General features: G+C 61.4%; 1 protein-coding gene across 2 annotated transcripts in view; it reads left to right on the top strand.

Moving 5' to 3' along the window:
- The first annotated feature begins 5,564 nt into the window (after positions 1-5,564).
- Positions 5,565-13,975, top strand: part of SEMA4D (semaphorin 4D) — a 95,103-nt gene continuing 86,692 nt past the window's right edge. The window contains exon 1 of one of the 2 annotated variants that reach the window (XM_045469393.1): positions 5,565-5,787. The gene's annotated coding sequence lies outside the window, so the exon portion shown is untranslated. The remainder of the gene's footprint in view (positions 5,788-13,975) is intronic. The other variant, XM_045469399.1, reaches the window with a different exon arrangement.

The raw sequence follows: 13,975 nt of genomic DNA, 5'->3' as shown, positions 1-13,975 counted from the left end.
ACACGTTTGGGAGTGATTTTGTGTAAGCATTGTGCTAGGTGGGTATATAAAGTCTGGGGATACCTTTGAAATGGTCATTCCTTTTTTTTTTTTTAACGTTTATTTATTTTTGAGGCAGAGAGAGACAGAGCATGAACGGGGGAGGGTCAGAGAGAGACAGGGAGACACAGAATCTGAAACATGCTCCAAGTTCTGAGCCATCAGCACAGAGCCCGACGCGGGGCTTGAACTCACGAACCGTGAGATCGTGACCGGAGCCGAAGTGGGCCGCTTAACGGACTGAGCCACCCAGGCGCCCCACCTTTTTTTTTTTTTTTAATGTTTATTTATCTATTTTGAGACAGCCAGAGCATGAGCCAGGGAGAAGGCAGAGGGAGAGAGAGAATCCCAAGCAGGCTCCACACTCAGCACGGAGCCCGACTCGGGGCTCGATCTCAAGACTCCGGGGTCATGACCTGAACTGAAATCAAGAGTCTGATGCTCAACCGACTGAGCCACCCAGGCGCCCCTAAAATAGCAATTCTTAATCTGGAGAGACTTTGGAAGGTCTACACAGATGGAATGGATGGGGGAAGAGAGCTATATTTTTACCCCCTACTAACCCTAACTAAAATTAAGCATTTCCTTCGAGTGTCGATGCAGCGACAGAGCCCAGCCACGTCAGCAGGATGTGTGGCCTGCCCCCGGCAGAAGTCACAGGTATCTTCACGTCACATCTCAAAACACCGAGGAGCTCACTCCCACTGCAAAATTACAGGTTATCACACCCGATCGCTGCTAGAGTGTGTTACTCAACCTGTAAACAAAGGAGCAAGTCTGTCACCGTTTAACACATGCTGATAACCGGATTTCAGTATAATAGGTTTGCTTTCCAATCCTGCGTTTTATCTTATACATTTAAGACCATTATTCTGAAAAGAGGTCCACAGAGGTCACTAGGCTCTAGAAGCTTAGAGAAAGACCAGACGACAAAGAACACACCAGGACTCAGTCGTTGCGGCCCCTGGCGCAGGCCTGATGGAGAGGGGTGATGACGTGGCTGTGAGGGGTGCGCTGCCCCGCCCGGGCCGTGGTGGGATCAGGCTGGGGACACGATGCTGGGGCTGAGTCTTGGCGCTCAGTAACAGCGGGCGGGCCTTGGCAGGAGGGAGGGACACAGGGAAGCGTCACAGCTCTGTTGCTGGCTCAGCAGGCGGCTCTGGGGGTTCAGGAAGGCACGGCTGGTGCAGGTCAACCGAGGACAGCGGCTCTGGTGAGGCGACCGGTCAGCTAGGGCAGCACGCCAGTGGCCTGTTCAACTGTCCCCGATTCCCACTCTCTCGGATCCAGCTGGAGAAGTGCTGGGCAATTCTGCGAGCCCCACTCCCTGGAAGGTTTACGCCGTGTGCGCATGACAACGGAGTGAAAAGTGTGCTTGCGCGAAGGCTGGATTATACTCCTTCACCAGAGGAAGCTGGCGCTCGGTGGTCTGACAGCTAAAACACCGGGGGCGCCCGAAACAACGGCGAGGGCTCAGCAAGGCTTTCATTTTACGCGGCTGCCTGAACGCAGCCTTCTAGAAAAGAACGCTTGCATCCGGTGTGGTCCTCTTCCGCTGAAGAGGGTGCTCTGACAGTGAGGTGACCGGTGGAGACCCGGAGGATCCTTTGCCTTATGGCGGGGGCACCGGGGAGGTGGGCCTGATGGGCGGGGGGGATGGGCAGGGAGGGGTGGGGTGGCCATCGTGGCGTCTGCAGTCAGCACTTATCTGCACCGAGGGCCCGTCTCCGCAGGGCCCACGCGTAAGCCCTGGCTCACGGCCCCGGTGGGGGATACACCTGCAGGCACAGGTGGGCCACAGCGCACCAGCCCTTCCAAAACACCTCCTCCCTCGCTCAGACACTCCCCGCGTGGCCGGCTTCAACCTGCTCGGAGACGACTGCATCCGCGTTCTGCTGTGCCTGGAGGCACGCAGGTGGAGGGGAGGGTGGATCCCCTCATGTCCACACCGGCCAGGGTGGAAGCCCAGCAGAGCCCGTGATGCTTGAGCAGCCGCGGGGGACCTCCCTTCATAGAGGATGTCATATCATCTGTGCCGTCGTCGTGCTCCCCCCACAGAGACGGTGCCCCCCCCCCACGGAGATGGTGCTCCCCCATGTAGACGGTGCTCCCTCCACGTAGACGATGCTTACCCCCTTGGAGACGGTGCTCCCTCCCCCCATGGAGATGATGCCCCCCCATGGAGACGGTGCTCCCCCCACGTAGACGGTGCTTCCCCTCCGGAGACAGTGCTCCCTCCCCCCATGGAGATGATGCCCCCCCACGTAGACGGTGCCCCCCCCACGTAGACGATCCTCCCCCCCCTCGGAGATGGTGCTCCCTCCCCCCATGGAGATGATGCCCCCCATGGAGACGGTGCTCCCCCTCCCCCATGTAGACGGTGCTCCCTCCACGTAGACGGTGCTCCCTCCACGTAGACGATGCTTCCGCCTTGGAGACGATGCTCCCTCCCCCCATGGAGATGATGCCCCCCCATGGAGACGGTGCTCCCCCCACGTAGATGGTACTCCCCCTCCACGTAGACGGTGCCCCCCCCACGGAGATGATGCTCCCCCATGTAGACGGTGCTCCCTCCACGTAAACGGTGCTTCCCCCCTTGGAGACGGTGCTCCCTCCCCCCATGGAGATGATGCCCCCCCACGTAGACGGTGCCCCCCCCACGTAGACGATCCTCCCCCCCCTCGGAGATGGTGCTCCCTCCCCCCATGGAGATGATGCCCCCCATGGAGACGGTGCTCCCCCTCCCCCATGTAGACGGTGCTCCCTCCACGTAGACGGTGCTCCCTCCACGTAGACGGTGCTTCCCCCCCTTGGAGACGGTACTCCCCCCACGTAGACGGTGCTTCCCCCCTCGGAGACGAAGCTCCCTCCCCCCATGGAGATGATGCCCCCCCACGGGGATGGTGCTCCCCCCTCAGAGATGGTGCCCGCCCCCCCTCCATGGAGATGGTGCCGGGGAAATGCACAGATGCTCCACACTCCGTGACCTACGCGTCCAAGCCCTACATTTCTGGAGAAGCTCCAAACACATTGGTGGGGAATGGAGAAGCTGTCAGTGATTCGCTTCAGATTAGCACTGGGGGGGCAGAGGTGGGTCAGAGGGGACACAGGATCGCTACCCTGTGCACAGGGCTCATTTGGCTACTCTCACGCACAGGTTTAAGATGTCCCATAACGGGGGGCGCCTGGGGGGCTCAGTGGGTTCAGCGTCTGATTCTTGATTCTGGCTCAGGTCATGATCTCACGGTTCGTGGTATCGAGCCCCGCATTGGGCTTCTCGCTGAACATGGAGCCTGCTTGGGATTCTCTCTCTCTCTCTCTCTCTCTCTCTCTCTCTCTGCCCCTCTCCGCCACTCATGCTCTCTCTCTGAAATTAAAAAAAAAAAAAAAAGAGTGTAAACTGGTGACAAGAACAAAAAGCCAAAGTGGGTCACTCCACGTGCCCCAGGCGGGGCCGCTGGGACCGGAGGCCCTCTGGGGGCTGGGTGGTGGGGAGTGACGGTGCTCACGCTGAATCCTCCCCTCTCCCCTCACACAAATGAGGACACAAGCCGCAGAGGGTCACCACATGCGGTGCTGACCCGGACGCACCCGCTCCAGGTCAGGGCGCTAACGAGAGCGTGGCACGGGTCCAGCGGCTGGGACAGGCTCCGGAGGTCACCCTGATGCAGGCCCATCCGGCAGGCTCAGGCGGTGGTGGCCCCAGGTCCCGTCTAGACGGCCGCCCCTCTGGCGGGCGGATCGGCCAGCAAGCCCTCACAGTGAGCGGAAATCTACGCTCTAATCTAATTTCCATCCATCTGTCCTCCTCGTCCTCCTCCTGCCCTTCATAACCCCACAGGGTAATCCTTCTTCCCGGACGGTTTCGCAAATATTTGGATTCCGCCCTCTCGCGCTCACACATCCATTTTTCAGGCTGAAGGCTCCTGATGTGGCGACTCCCCTCCCGCGGCCTGCTGGTGGCTGTCCTTGGGCGCCAAGCAAGGGCATCATGTTCCAGACGTGTCCAATGAGTCAGGGATACAGGGGAGCATCGCCCCCACCTCTGAGTGGGCCCCTGCTCAGCCCCTGGGATGCTGTCAAGACAGGCCCACCCGAATCCCTTCCTGCCGAGCTTCAACCCCGATGGGAAGGGGACCTAGATTCACGCCCCCTCCAGCCAGGAGCTTGGAAAGGACGTCTCCCCACTTCCCCGTACTGTCACCAGCACTGAACGTGGATCATGCGGGGCCGTTCTCTCGGCAATGCCCGGCCAACCTCGGGAATGGCCACCCTATCCTCACCTTGGGGAAGGCGGGACAGGGCTCCCAAGGTCACCTTAGAAGCATGGAAGGAAAGAACTGGAGCCTATCAGATTCCAGGACATGACCCCCGCCACCACTCCAGAGGGAGGGGGGCGAGGTCCCACCCACCCCCACCTGCACCCTCAGCACTGGCCTCACCGTCTTAGCCTTTGCTGGCCCTCATGGGTCCACTGGTCCTAAGGCCAGGCTCCTGGGGCCCCTGCAGGGAAAGGCAAGAGGCCCGTGAAGGGGACTGAGGCTCTTGGGCTGTTGCTAATGGTTCAGGAAAGGGTTCATTTTGTAACTGTCACTCTGGCTCTCTGCAGCAGGTGGTTCCCTGGAGAGCCGGCTCTGGTTCCCTCGGAGGGTGCTGCAGCCCAGGCAGCTCCGGCCAAGCCCGGGGAGGGAGCCCGACTCCCACGGGTGGCTAAATCCCCGCTGTTTCACGGGGAGCGGCGTTCCTCTCTCTGGAAAGCGTCCCTCGGCAGTCCTGCTGACCCCGCCAGCCACCTTCCCAAGGTCACGTCTCCCTCCAGGGCAGAAGGGAGCAGCCTTCTGAGGGTGCCCAGGGAACCACACCCCTGCATTAGTACAAACGTGTCACCAGGGGCCACCCTGGGGAACTCTTTGCCAATCGGTGCACAAGACAGTGGACGCTTGGCAAACGGGGCACGGGGCACAGAAGGGCTGTGGAAAAACCTAGATTGGAGAAGGTGACTGCCCACCTCACCCTGGGGAAATGCGGGGGGACCTGTTTGGAACCTTCTTGCCCGTAGATTTACTAAGAAGCAAAGGAACAACCACACCCGCCTGGGGGCCCACACGGCTTGTCCACACATCTGTGCACGCCAGGTTCCCAGCAGAGCCACAAGAGGGCCCCCGGGGGTGCAGGAAACCTCGGGGGGGTCTGGGGGCCTGGAAAGGGTGGGGTGGGGCCAGGCTCCCAGAAGGGGCAAGCTGGTCCATTAACAGGTGGGGAGGTGGAGGGTAACCGGGCACTGGGTCAGAACCGGTGCCGCACCCTGCAGAGGCCCGGCCGGAGCCGGGGCCGGCCTCCGGGGCCCCGCGGGCGGAGGAGGAGGGAGGGAAGAGGAGAGGTGGGAGGAGGGAGAGGAGGAGTGGAGGAAGGTGAAGAAAGGGGAGGGCAGAGGGGAGGGAACGAGACGTGGGGGAGGAGGAGTCGGACGGGAGTCGGGCGGGGAGGAGGCGGCGGCGGGAAGGGGGGGCGGGGAGCGGGGGAGGGGCCTGCGCGCGGCCCCGCGCCCTCCCTCCCGCGCCGGCCTCCGCGCCCTCGCGCGCCGCAGCATCCCCGAGTCGCCGGCCTCGCTGCCCCTCCGAGCCCGGCCCGAGCCGCCGGCAGCCCCCAACCCGCCGCCGCCACCGCCACCGCCGCCGCCGCCGCCGCCGCCGCCATTCCTGCGTCCGCGCTCGCCGGGCCGGGCTCCGCCGGGACGCGCCACGCCAGGTAAGGGCCGGCGGGCGGCGGGAGCGCGCGGGCCCGGCAGGTGCGCGGGGGCGACGGGCCCTCCCGGAGACTGCGGGTCCCCGGTGGCCCCCCCGGAACCCCCCCCACCTCGCCAGACCCTCCCGGAGTCCCCGCTCCGGAGCCCCCTGACTCTTCCCCGGACCCCCGGACCCTCCCGGAGTCTCCCTCCTCGGACCTTCCCAGAGCCCCAGCCCGGGACCCCGGGACCCCCGGACCCCTCCCGGGACCTTCAGGGCCCCTCCCCTCCCCGGCACCCTCCGGGCCCGGCGCGCAGGTGGCCCCGGGGGGCGCAGGGCGCGCAGCCGACCCTGGCTGGCAGCGGGGGCGGCGCGCGGACCAGGCCCGCCGCGCCCCTGGCCGCCGGGCCCCCGCCGGCTCCGGCCACTTCGGCCTGGCCCGGCCTCCGCGGGCTTCTATTTCGGTCCGGGGGCCGCGTCCCCCGTGAGCCGACCGGAGGCGCGCACTCAGACAGGTGGGGCAGGTCAGGGCCCTGGCGGTGTGAGTGCTGCAGGCCTCGCCTTCCTTCAGGGTTTTGGCAGTGTGATTCTAGAACAGCCAAGGAGACTCCCCAGCCTTAGCTGGGGCTGCACCTGTTGCAGCCGCCTGGTGAGCTGCAGGGAGCTGAATCCACTGGGGTTTTGCCAATGCACGCATGGACAGGAGACTTGGGTGGTGGTCGTTCTGTTCATTTGCTGGATTTAGTGTGTGTGTGTGTGTGTATGTGTGTGTGTTGGGGGGGGGAGGTGCATGTCAGTCTGTAGGTGGGCAGTGCCCTGGAAACAAGGCCTGTTGTCAAGGGCCAGGCTCTGCTTTCCAGCCCTGTGCCATCCAGAGCTGCTCTGCTTTTGTTCTAAAAACCTCCCCTTACCTTGAGCATGTCCAGGCCAGTGGGTGGCCAGGCCCCTGCAGGCCAGGCCGGACCTGGGGCGTGTGGCCAAGCAGCTGGCCCTCCTGTTCTGAGTCTATTCAGATCCACCAGGCGTCACCGAGAGGAAGTTTCCTTTGCAGGGGGTGAAGTGACATCGTGGCCTGTCACCTCCTATCTGCCCCAGGCCTGGGGCCAGCCTGCTGGCTGCCTGGGCACCGTTATTTGGGAACGTTGACTGTGTCCCAGAAACAGGCTGCCTCAGCCAGCGCCGGGGCCAGGATTCTGGTGGAGATAATGCCCCGATTGTCACTTGAACGGTTGGTGTCTGTGCACATCGTCTGCAAAGATAAAGAAGAATAAAGCCGGCCCGCTCCGAGTGTCTTGGGCACCATGTGTTCCCAGGGATGAAACCCCAGGAATGAGGGGACGGTGGGGGGACACACGGGGCTGTTTCTGTGGGCAGGGGCTGGCCGCCTGGGACCCTGACCTTCACTTCAGGCTGAAGTTTGTCTGCACCTGCAGATGAATCGAATGAGGGGATGAAACTAATCAGCGACGCTGAGAGGTAGCTCTGCTGGGTCCCTCCCTTGCACGGTGTGGAAGGACCATGAGCTGGGCGCCGGTGGGGGTGCCTAGCCCCCCTTATGGCCTTTGTCATCTATTCGTCTGCCTTTGAGACAGCACCATGGGGCCCAGTTCCCTGCTCAGGGCCCTGGCAGGCGGCGTGCTCGCTCGGGCTGGGGTGTGGGGTGCAGCACCACACCGCACAGCTGTCCAGTGGCTCCTGGGGGGCGGGGAGATGACCTTAATGACATCGTTCTCTTGTGATCCCCACCGTGAGGGTTATCTGAGGCAGATTGCATCTCGACGGCCTTCCCCGCACCAGGCAGGGCTGTCTAGGCCGGTCTTGGGAGTGCACACTAATGGCCGTCTCTGGTGCCGGAGCATACAGCAAAATCAATAACGCATTGCAAAGACCGAGAGCCCTCTGTGCTTCTGGAGAGAGTCCACCTCTCCCACACCCAGTGTGGACGGGCCCAGGCCTCCGGCCCCTCCCTCTGGGCCCCGTTTCTGGTCATGGGGGAGGGACAGGCAGGGCTGCGGGGTGGCTGCAGGGCCTTCCCTAGACGCTGTGTCCTGTGTGGTGAGTCTGGGGCAGAGCTCCCGGGTTGGCAGCTGGCACCCTGTCCCCGGGCATCCCCACTGCCAGCTGGGGTAGGCCCCTGCTGTTGTGGCAGTGAATTCACTTCCTGATGGTTCATAATTTACAGTGACTTTCCTCTTCGTGCTAAGACTTTGCCTGGTTGAAAGAACTCCCGGAGGTCAGGTAGGAGGCGGCGGCTCCTAGCGCCCCTGCGCCCCCAGGCTTCTCGGGGAGCAGCCGCGGTGGGCCGTTCACTGGCCAGGCGTGCAGGGTGGCTGCGTGGGGAGGCTGGCCACGCAAAACGTGCAGGTTAGTTTGCTGTCGGCTGATGGTCGAGGGCTGGCGCTGGGAGAAAGGCAGGCTTTGCAGTCCTGAGGGTGGCGGGGGCGGGGGGGCAGTGATTTCTCTCTGGACCTGTCACTGTGGCGGAAGGGAGAATGGAAGGTAAGAAGGAAAATGACCGAGCAGAAATGATGGGGCCCCGGAGGGAGGTCCCGTCTTGGGTCTGCCCCGGGCTGGGCGGGTACAGCTGCCACAGTTCTCCCGCACCACCGGGCCGTGGCCGTCTGGGGACATCTCGGGGCGTTGCCCGAGAGCAGGGCCGGTCAGGCAGGCTCCTTGGCACCTGAGACTGGGCACAGCTCACGGCCATTTCCAGGCCGTTGGCTTTCAGGGGCTAATGCGGGGAAGCCAGGATTTACTAGGAGGAAAGACCTGCTGATTCAAAAGGGCGCGTGAGCAGACCCTGCCTGGAGCTGGGGTGGTGTTTGTCGGCCCCACGATTAAGGTGATTTGGGGCTGAGTGAATTGGCCCATCCCAGGTCTTTGATGGCTCACTTTCCAGCTTGCCCGGCCCTCCCTGAGCGCACGGACGATTTTGCTGGTGGTGCTGTGACCGGGCAGCTCCCCGCTGCCCTGTCACAGCCCCTGGGCATTGCAGCGGCCCGGGGCTGTCCTGGGTGCCTGGGTGCGCCTCCACCGGGCTGGGGTCCCGGATCTGGTGGAAAAGTCTCAGATGCTGCCCACGAAGGCACAGACTGCCTCTGCCCGGTTACTTCTAAGCAGCTCCCTGGGATTGCGGGCGGTCAGACCAGCATTTGACTCAAGAATCGTTCCTTTCAAGAGTTCCGGTGTTTATGAGACAGTTGATGTTTTTTGAGTGAATGAGTTTTAAAGAATGATCATGTTCTTTAATAACAGTGCTGTGGTTTTATGCTGAGATGACCTTCACCTGTTAGCAGTGGGCTCAGGAGTGTGCGTGGGGCGGGGGGTGGGGAGGGAGGAGAGGGTGCTTGGGGTCGGCTTCCATTAGCATGGCGGGGGGAGTGAGTGGGCGTCTGTGGGTGGATGGCTGTTGGGTCTGGGGAGGGTGCCTTACGGTTTGCCGTTCTGTTGTGTCCACTTCCGTTTATTTTCAGAATTCTCAGTGATAAAAAGTTAATGGTAATCTAAGAACTACAAGTCCCCTCCCGGAGAGATGCCAAAGGGTCCTTCTCTTCACGAAATAGCTCAGGGGTTTACTTCAAAAGAAGTGCCCACATGTGAAGTAAAAACACTGCTTCTTAAATTTTTTTTTTTTTCAACGTTTATTTATTTTTGGGACAGAGAGAGACAGAGCATGAACGGCGGAGGGGCAGAGAGAGAGGGAGACACAGAATCGGAAACAGGCTCCAGGCTCTGAGCCATCAGCCCAGAGCCTGATGCGGGGCTCGAACTCACGGACCGCGAGATCGTGACCTGGCTGAAGTCGGACGCTTAACCGACTGCGCCACCCAGGCGCCCCTAAAACACTGCTTCTTAGCATAGAACGTATAGAAGGAGCCGGTTTTCGAGTGCGTACCTGCCGAGAATTATCTGGAAGAGGAAACGGCGTTTGTGGAACAGATAATTAGGGAGTGAGTGCTACGGACAGCAGTGCTCCAGGCCCTGGGGCCAGGGGTGGGGGCGGGGCGTGTGCGTGTGTGTGGACTTGTGCGTGTCGTGTGCGCATGTGTGTGTGCATGAGTACATCGTGCATATGTGTGTGTGTGCGTGTGCACGTGTGTGTGTCGGAGGAGGAAGGGGGGTCTGCACTCTTCCCTTCTATATATACTTCTGTGCGGTTCATTTCTCCTATAAAGGAATTATTTTTGCAGTTTAGGAGTTAATTTTTAAGAAGGGCGTCTCCATTAGGTAGTATAATATAGCCTCTTGTAAATGTTCTCGATTTCTAAATCTAAATTTTTTAAAAATGGGATGTGATTTGTTGCAATCCACGTTCCTCCACAACGTAATAGGTGGTGTGGCTTACATGAGACACTCCTGAGTCAGTGGTCAGCAGCCCCTGAATGTGTGCTGGGTGGGCCATGAAAAGACAGACATCGATGCCTTGCCCTCGGCAATAGGGGAGACAAGACCCAAACCCTGAATCTTAAACACCAGCAGACCACCCGGCAATGCCACAGCTCAGCAGAGGTAGTCTGTGTGGTCCTGGGTGCTGAGTGCTGGCTGGGTCCTGAGTCGTGGGTGCTGGGTACTGAGTGCTAGGTCCTGGGTCCTGGGTGCCGGGTACCGGGCCCTGGGCCCGGGGGAAGGAGGACCTCGGCTCGGGCCAGTCCCAGTCCTGGTTCAGGTGGAGAAGATTGTTCCCCTCCGTGGCCCAGAAACAAAATCAAAGAGAGTCAAGAGCCTTTACCAGCAGGTGTCCATGGCTGGTGGATGCCCGGCCACTGTGGACAGTTCCACTCGTGTCTGGTGGTGGCTTGTTCTTTTCTTTTCATTTAGGAGAGGGCATGTTAAATAACTTCCGTCTATGCTAACAAAAAAGCATAAAGAGTGGAAAGCCTGCAAAGTAAAGAGTACAAATTGCCCGGCATTCTAAAGTTGTTTTCTTTTCCCCATTTTCCTAGTAGAGCAATTCCAGTGGCTTTAACAGCCAGAACAGAGTTTGCTTTGATCTGGCAATTGGGGCGGCGTTTGGCTCTGACGGGTGTGTGTTTTGATTGTGCGCAGAAGGCCGCTGGTCCCGGGGCCTGCCATCTGTAAGGCCGGTGCTGCCCCCACCCCCCCGCCATGTTCCCACCGCGTGTTCCAGAGTGCTGTTTATTTGCCAGTGCTCTCTGGGGCCGAGGGGGTGCACGGCCGCGGGGATGGGGGGGGGTGCCGCTCTGCGCCCAAGGTGGTGTCTGTGGGGCTGGGAGCTGCCGCTGTCTCTCTGGACGAGGCCTGACCCCTTCTGTCCTTTGGATCGGACGGTCCGCTCGCACATCCGTCCGCTCACGGAGCGCGTCCCCCAGCAGGTGTTTATTGAGCACCAATTAATTGCAGGGAGAGAGTGAGACACAGGGCTCCTGCCACTTGGAGCTTGCGGTCAGGTGGGGGGTGGGGGAAGCCAACAAGGGAAGGAAGGGATCGGTGCTGAAGGGCGCTTGGAACAACGGAGGGGTCGGGGTCCGGGTCTGGGTGACCCTGAGATTCTAGGTTCAGGTGACCGGAGGGGAGCAGTTGCGGGGCTCGGGGGTGGGGGCAGCAGGCCCCACGGGTGGTGCTGTGAGCGCGTGCCCTGCAGGTGGAGGTGACGAGCCTGCTGGGCGGGCGGCCAGGGCACAGGCATGGACCGTGAGTGAGCGCGGGGGCAGAGATACGTGGGCAGGAGACTCATGGACCTCATGGGGTGGAGGGCGAGGCGGGAGGGAGGCTGTCTAGCTCGAGGGGCCCGGGGCGCGGGGACTCAGGACTGACGCTAGCAACCTGGAGGTCACGGGTGACCTGACTGATGGCTGTCTGGGGGTGGGGGTTCACGAGGCAGGAGGGGACCTGGCCCCTGTCTGCCAGCCGGTCTTGCGGGGCCTGATAATGGGGGACGAGAGGGGGGTGGCCAGGGTGACATTCAGGTCTCTGTCCTGGAGGGAGGGATGGCCATGAAGGCAGTGTGGATGGGGCCCTCCAGGGGGGCCAAGGAGGTGGCCGGGGCCCCGGGAGTCTCCCTGCCAGGGCAGCTGGGCTGCAAGTCCGTGGTGTGGCCCGAGGTGTGCAGCGTGCCTCTGTTTGGGCCTGGGGTGCACGGGCAGGAGGGGCCGGGGTGCCAGAGGCTGCCGTGGAGGCTGGTGACGCCTCATCTGTGAGCAGGGCAGGTGCGCACGGGTTCCCTGGAAGGCCGCCTCCCAGGCTCTCGGGCAGCGTGGGCTGCCCTCCAACTGTGCGGGGCAGGACAAGGGAGAGGGGTCAGGTCTCGGGGTGGCTGTGTGACCGCAGGCAGACTGTGAACATCCTTCCGGGCGTAACCTGGCATTCGTACGGGTGGGCCCAGCCGCCGGCGACTTACTCCCAGGTCACCTGAGCTGGGTGAGAACAGGTGTCTGAGGGCGTGTCCCCGGAGCACATCGGGTGCACCCCGGACCACCAGTCCGCAACTCTGTGTTTCCCAGGCGGCCCAGGGGCTTGGACTGGCCTCGTGGTGGAAAAGCCGCCGCGCTGAGGCAGGGCCTGTCCCCGGGCGAGCGCTGGGGTGGACGGGACGGCCGAGACAGGTGCGCGCCCCCCGGGCCAGCGTCTCCTTCCCAGCTTTAGTGAGGCGTGGTTTCCATATGGGAACCGGTGCCCGTTTTCAGTGCGCGGGTGAGAGAGTGAGAGCTGGGCACAGCTAAGCACCTGTGCCGCGATGGTGACACAGGCCCTGGGTCGCTGTCCTCGCTTCCCAGCCCCCCCCCCCCCCGACCATCGGACCTGCCACGCCCACGCAGCCACTCACATGAGCGCCCAGCCGCAGCGTCGCGTGGGGGCGACCGAGACCGTTTGGCCCGTGAGCGCTCCCCACATTCCCTCTTTCCCTTTGCACTCAACCCAGGCAGTCACTCGTCCGCGGAGGTTAGATGGTGGCCCGTGAGATTTGTTTCTCGAAGAGTCTCAAGGCGGGGGCACGTGTTACACGTTCTGTGTGTAGCTGTCTTCGCTCAGCGCGGTGTCTGGGAGGTTCGTACGTGTTGTGCACGGGAGACCTTCACGTCTGTTTGTCGCCGAGTTCTGTGGGATTGTGGGGTGTCCCGGGGTTTGTTGATTTGTCCACCTGTTGCTGGATGTTTGGATGGCTTCCGGTCTGGGGTTATGGTGAGTAAAAGTGCCCCGGGCTGCAGCCGACGCACAAGGAGAAGCAGCCCGTGAAACAGGAGCACACGTGTCTCCAGAGAAGATCCAGAAATGACGGGAAGCGCGTGGAAGGGTGTTCACCGTCATCCGCCACTAGGGAAGTGCAAAGCAAAACCGCGATGAGATACCACCCCCCACCCACCAGAAGGGCTTTTATCCAGAGAGGAAAATAACGAGGGTTGGGGAGCGTGTGGAGACCTTACAACCCCCGGGCTTGCTGGGGGGAACGGGAAATGGCGCAGCTACTTTGGAAAGCAGTGTGGGATTCCTCGAGGAGTGAAATGTAGGATGACCCTGTGACGTCTGGAGCGGGCAGGTCCCCGGAGACAAAACAGCAGCAGTTGCCTGTGGCTCGGGGGGGGTGGGGGGGGGTGGGACGGGGAAACTGTATAAGGCGTGTGCGGTTCCTTCTGGGGTGAAGACAGTGGTGATGCTTGCAGGGCGCTGTGAAGGTACTCAGTGTCACTGAATCGTACACTTTGAAATGGTGAATGTCGGGGCGCCTGGGGGGGCTCAGTCGGTTGAGCGTCCGACTTCGGCTCACGTCGTGATCTCGCGGTCCGTGAGTTTGAGTCCCGCATCAGGCTCTGTGCTGACGGCTTGGAGCCTGGAGCCTGCTTCGGATTCCGTGTCCCCCTCTCTCTCTGCCCCTCCCCCGCTCACGCTCCGTCTCTCTTTCTCTCAAAAATAAATGCACATTAAAAAAATAATTAAAGGGGCGCCTGGGTGGCGCAGTCGGTTAAGCGTCCGACTTCAGCCAGGTCACGATCTCGCGGTCCGTGGGTTCGAGCCCCGCGTCGGGCTCTGGGCTGATGGCTCAGAGCCTGGAGCCTATTTCCGATTCTGTGTCTCCCTCTCTCTCTGTCCCTCCCCCGTTCATGCTCTGTCTCTCTCTGTCCCCAAAAAAAATAAACGTTGAAAAAAAAATTAAAAAAAAAAAATAAAAAAATAATTAAAAACATAAAGTGGTAAATGTTAACACCGTGTGTACTCTGCAACAAAAACCGATACGCAGCGCGTGTGTGCGTGTG

The sequence above is a fragment of the Leopardus geoffroyi genome, chromosome D4 (genome assembly GCF_018350155.1).
Source record: "Leopardus geoffroyi isolate Oge1 chromosome D4, O.geoffroyi_Oge1_pat1.0, whole genome shotgun sequence".
Lineage (NCBI taxonomy): Eukaryota > Metazoa > Chordata > Mammalia > Carnivora > Felidae > Leopardus > Leopardus geoffroyi.
The sequence above is the reverse complement of the archived record's forward strand: the minus strand, read 5'-3'. Positions and strand labels throughout refer to the sequence as shown.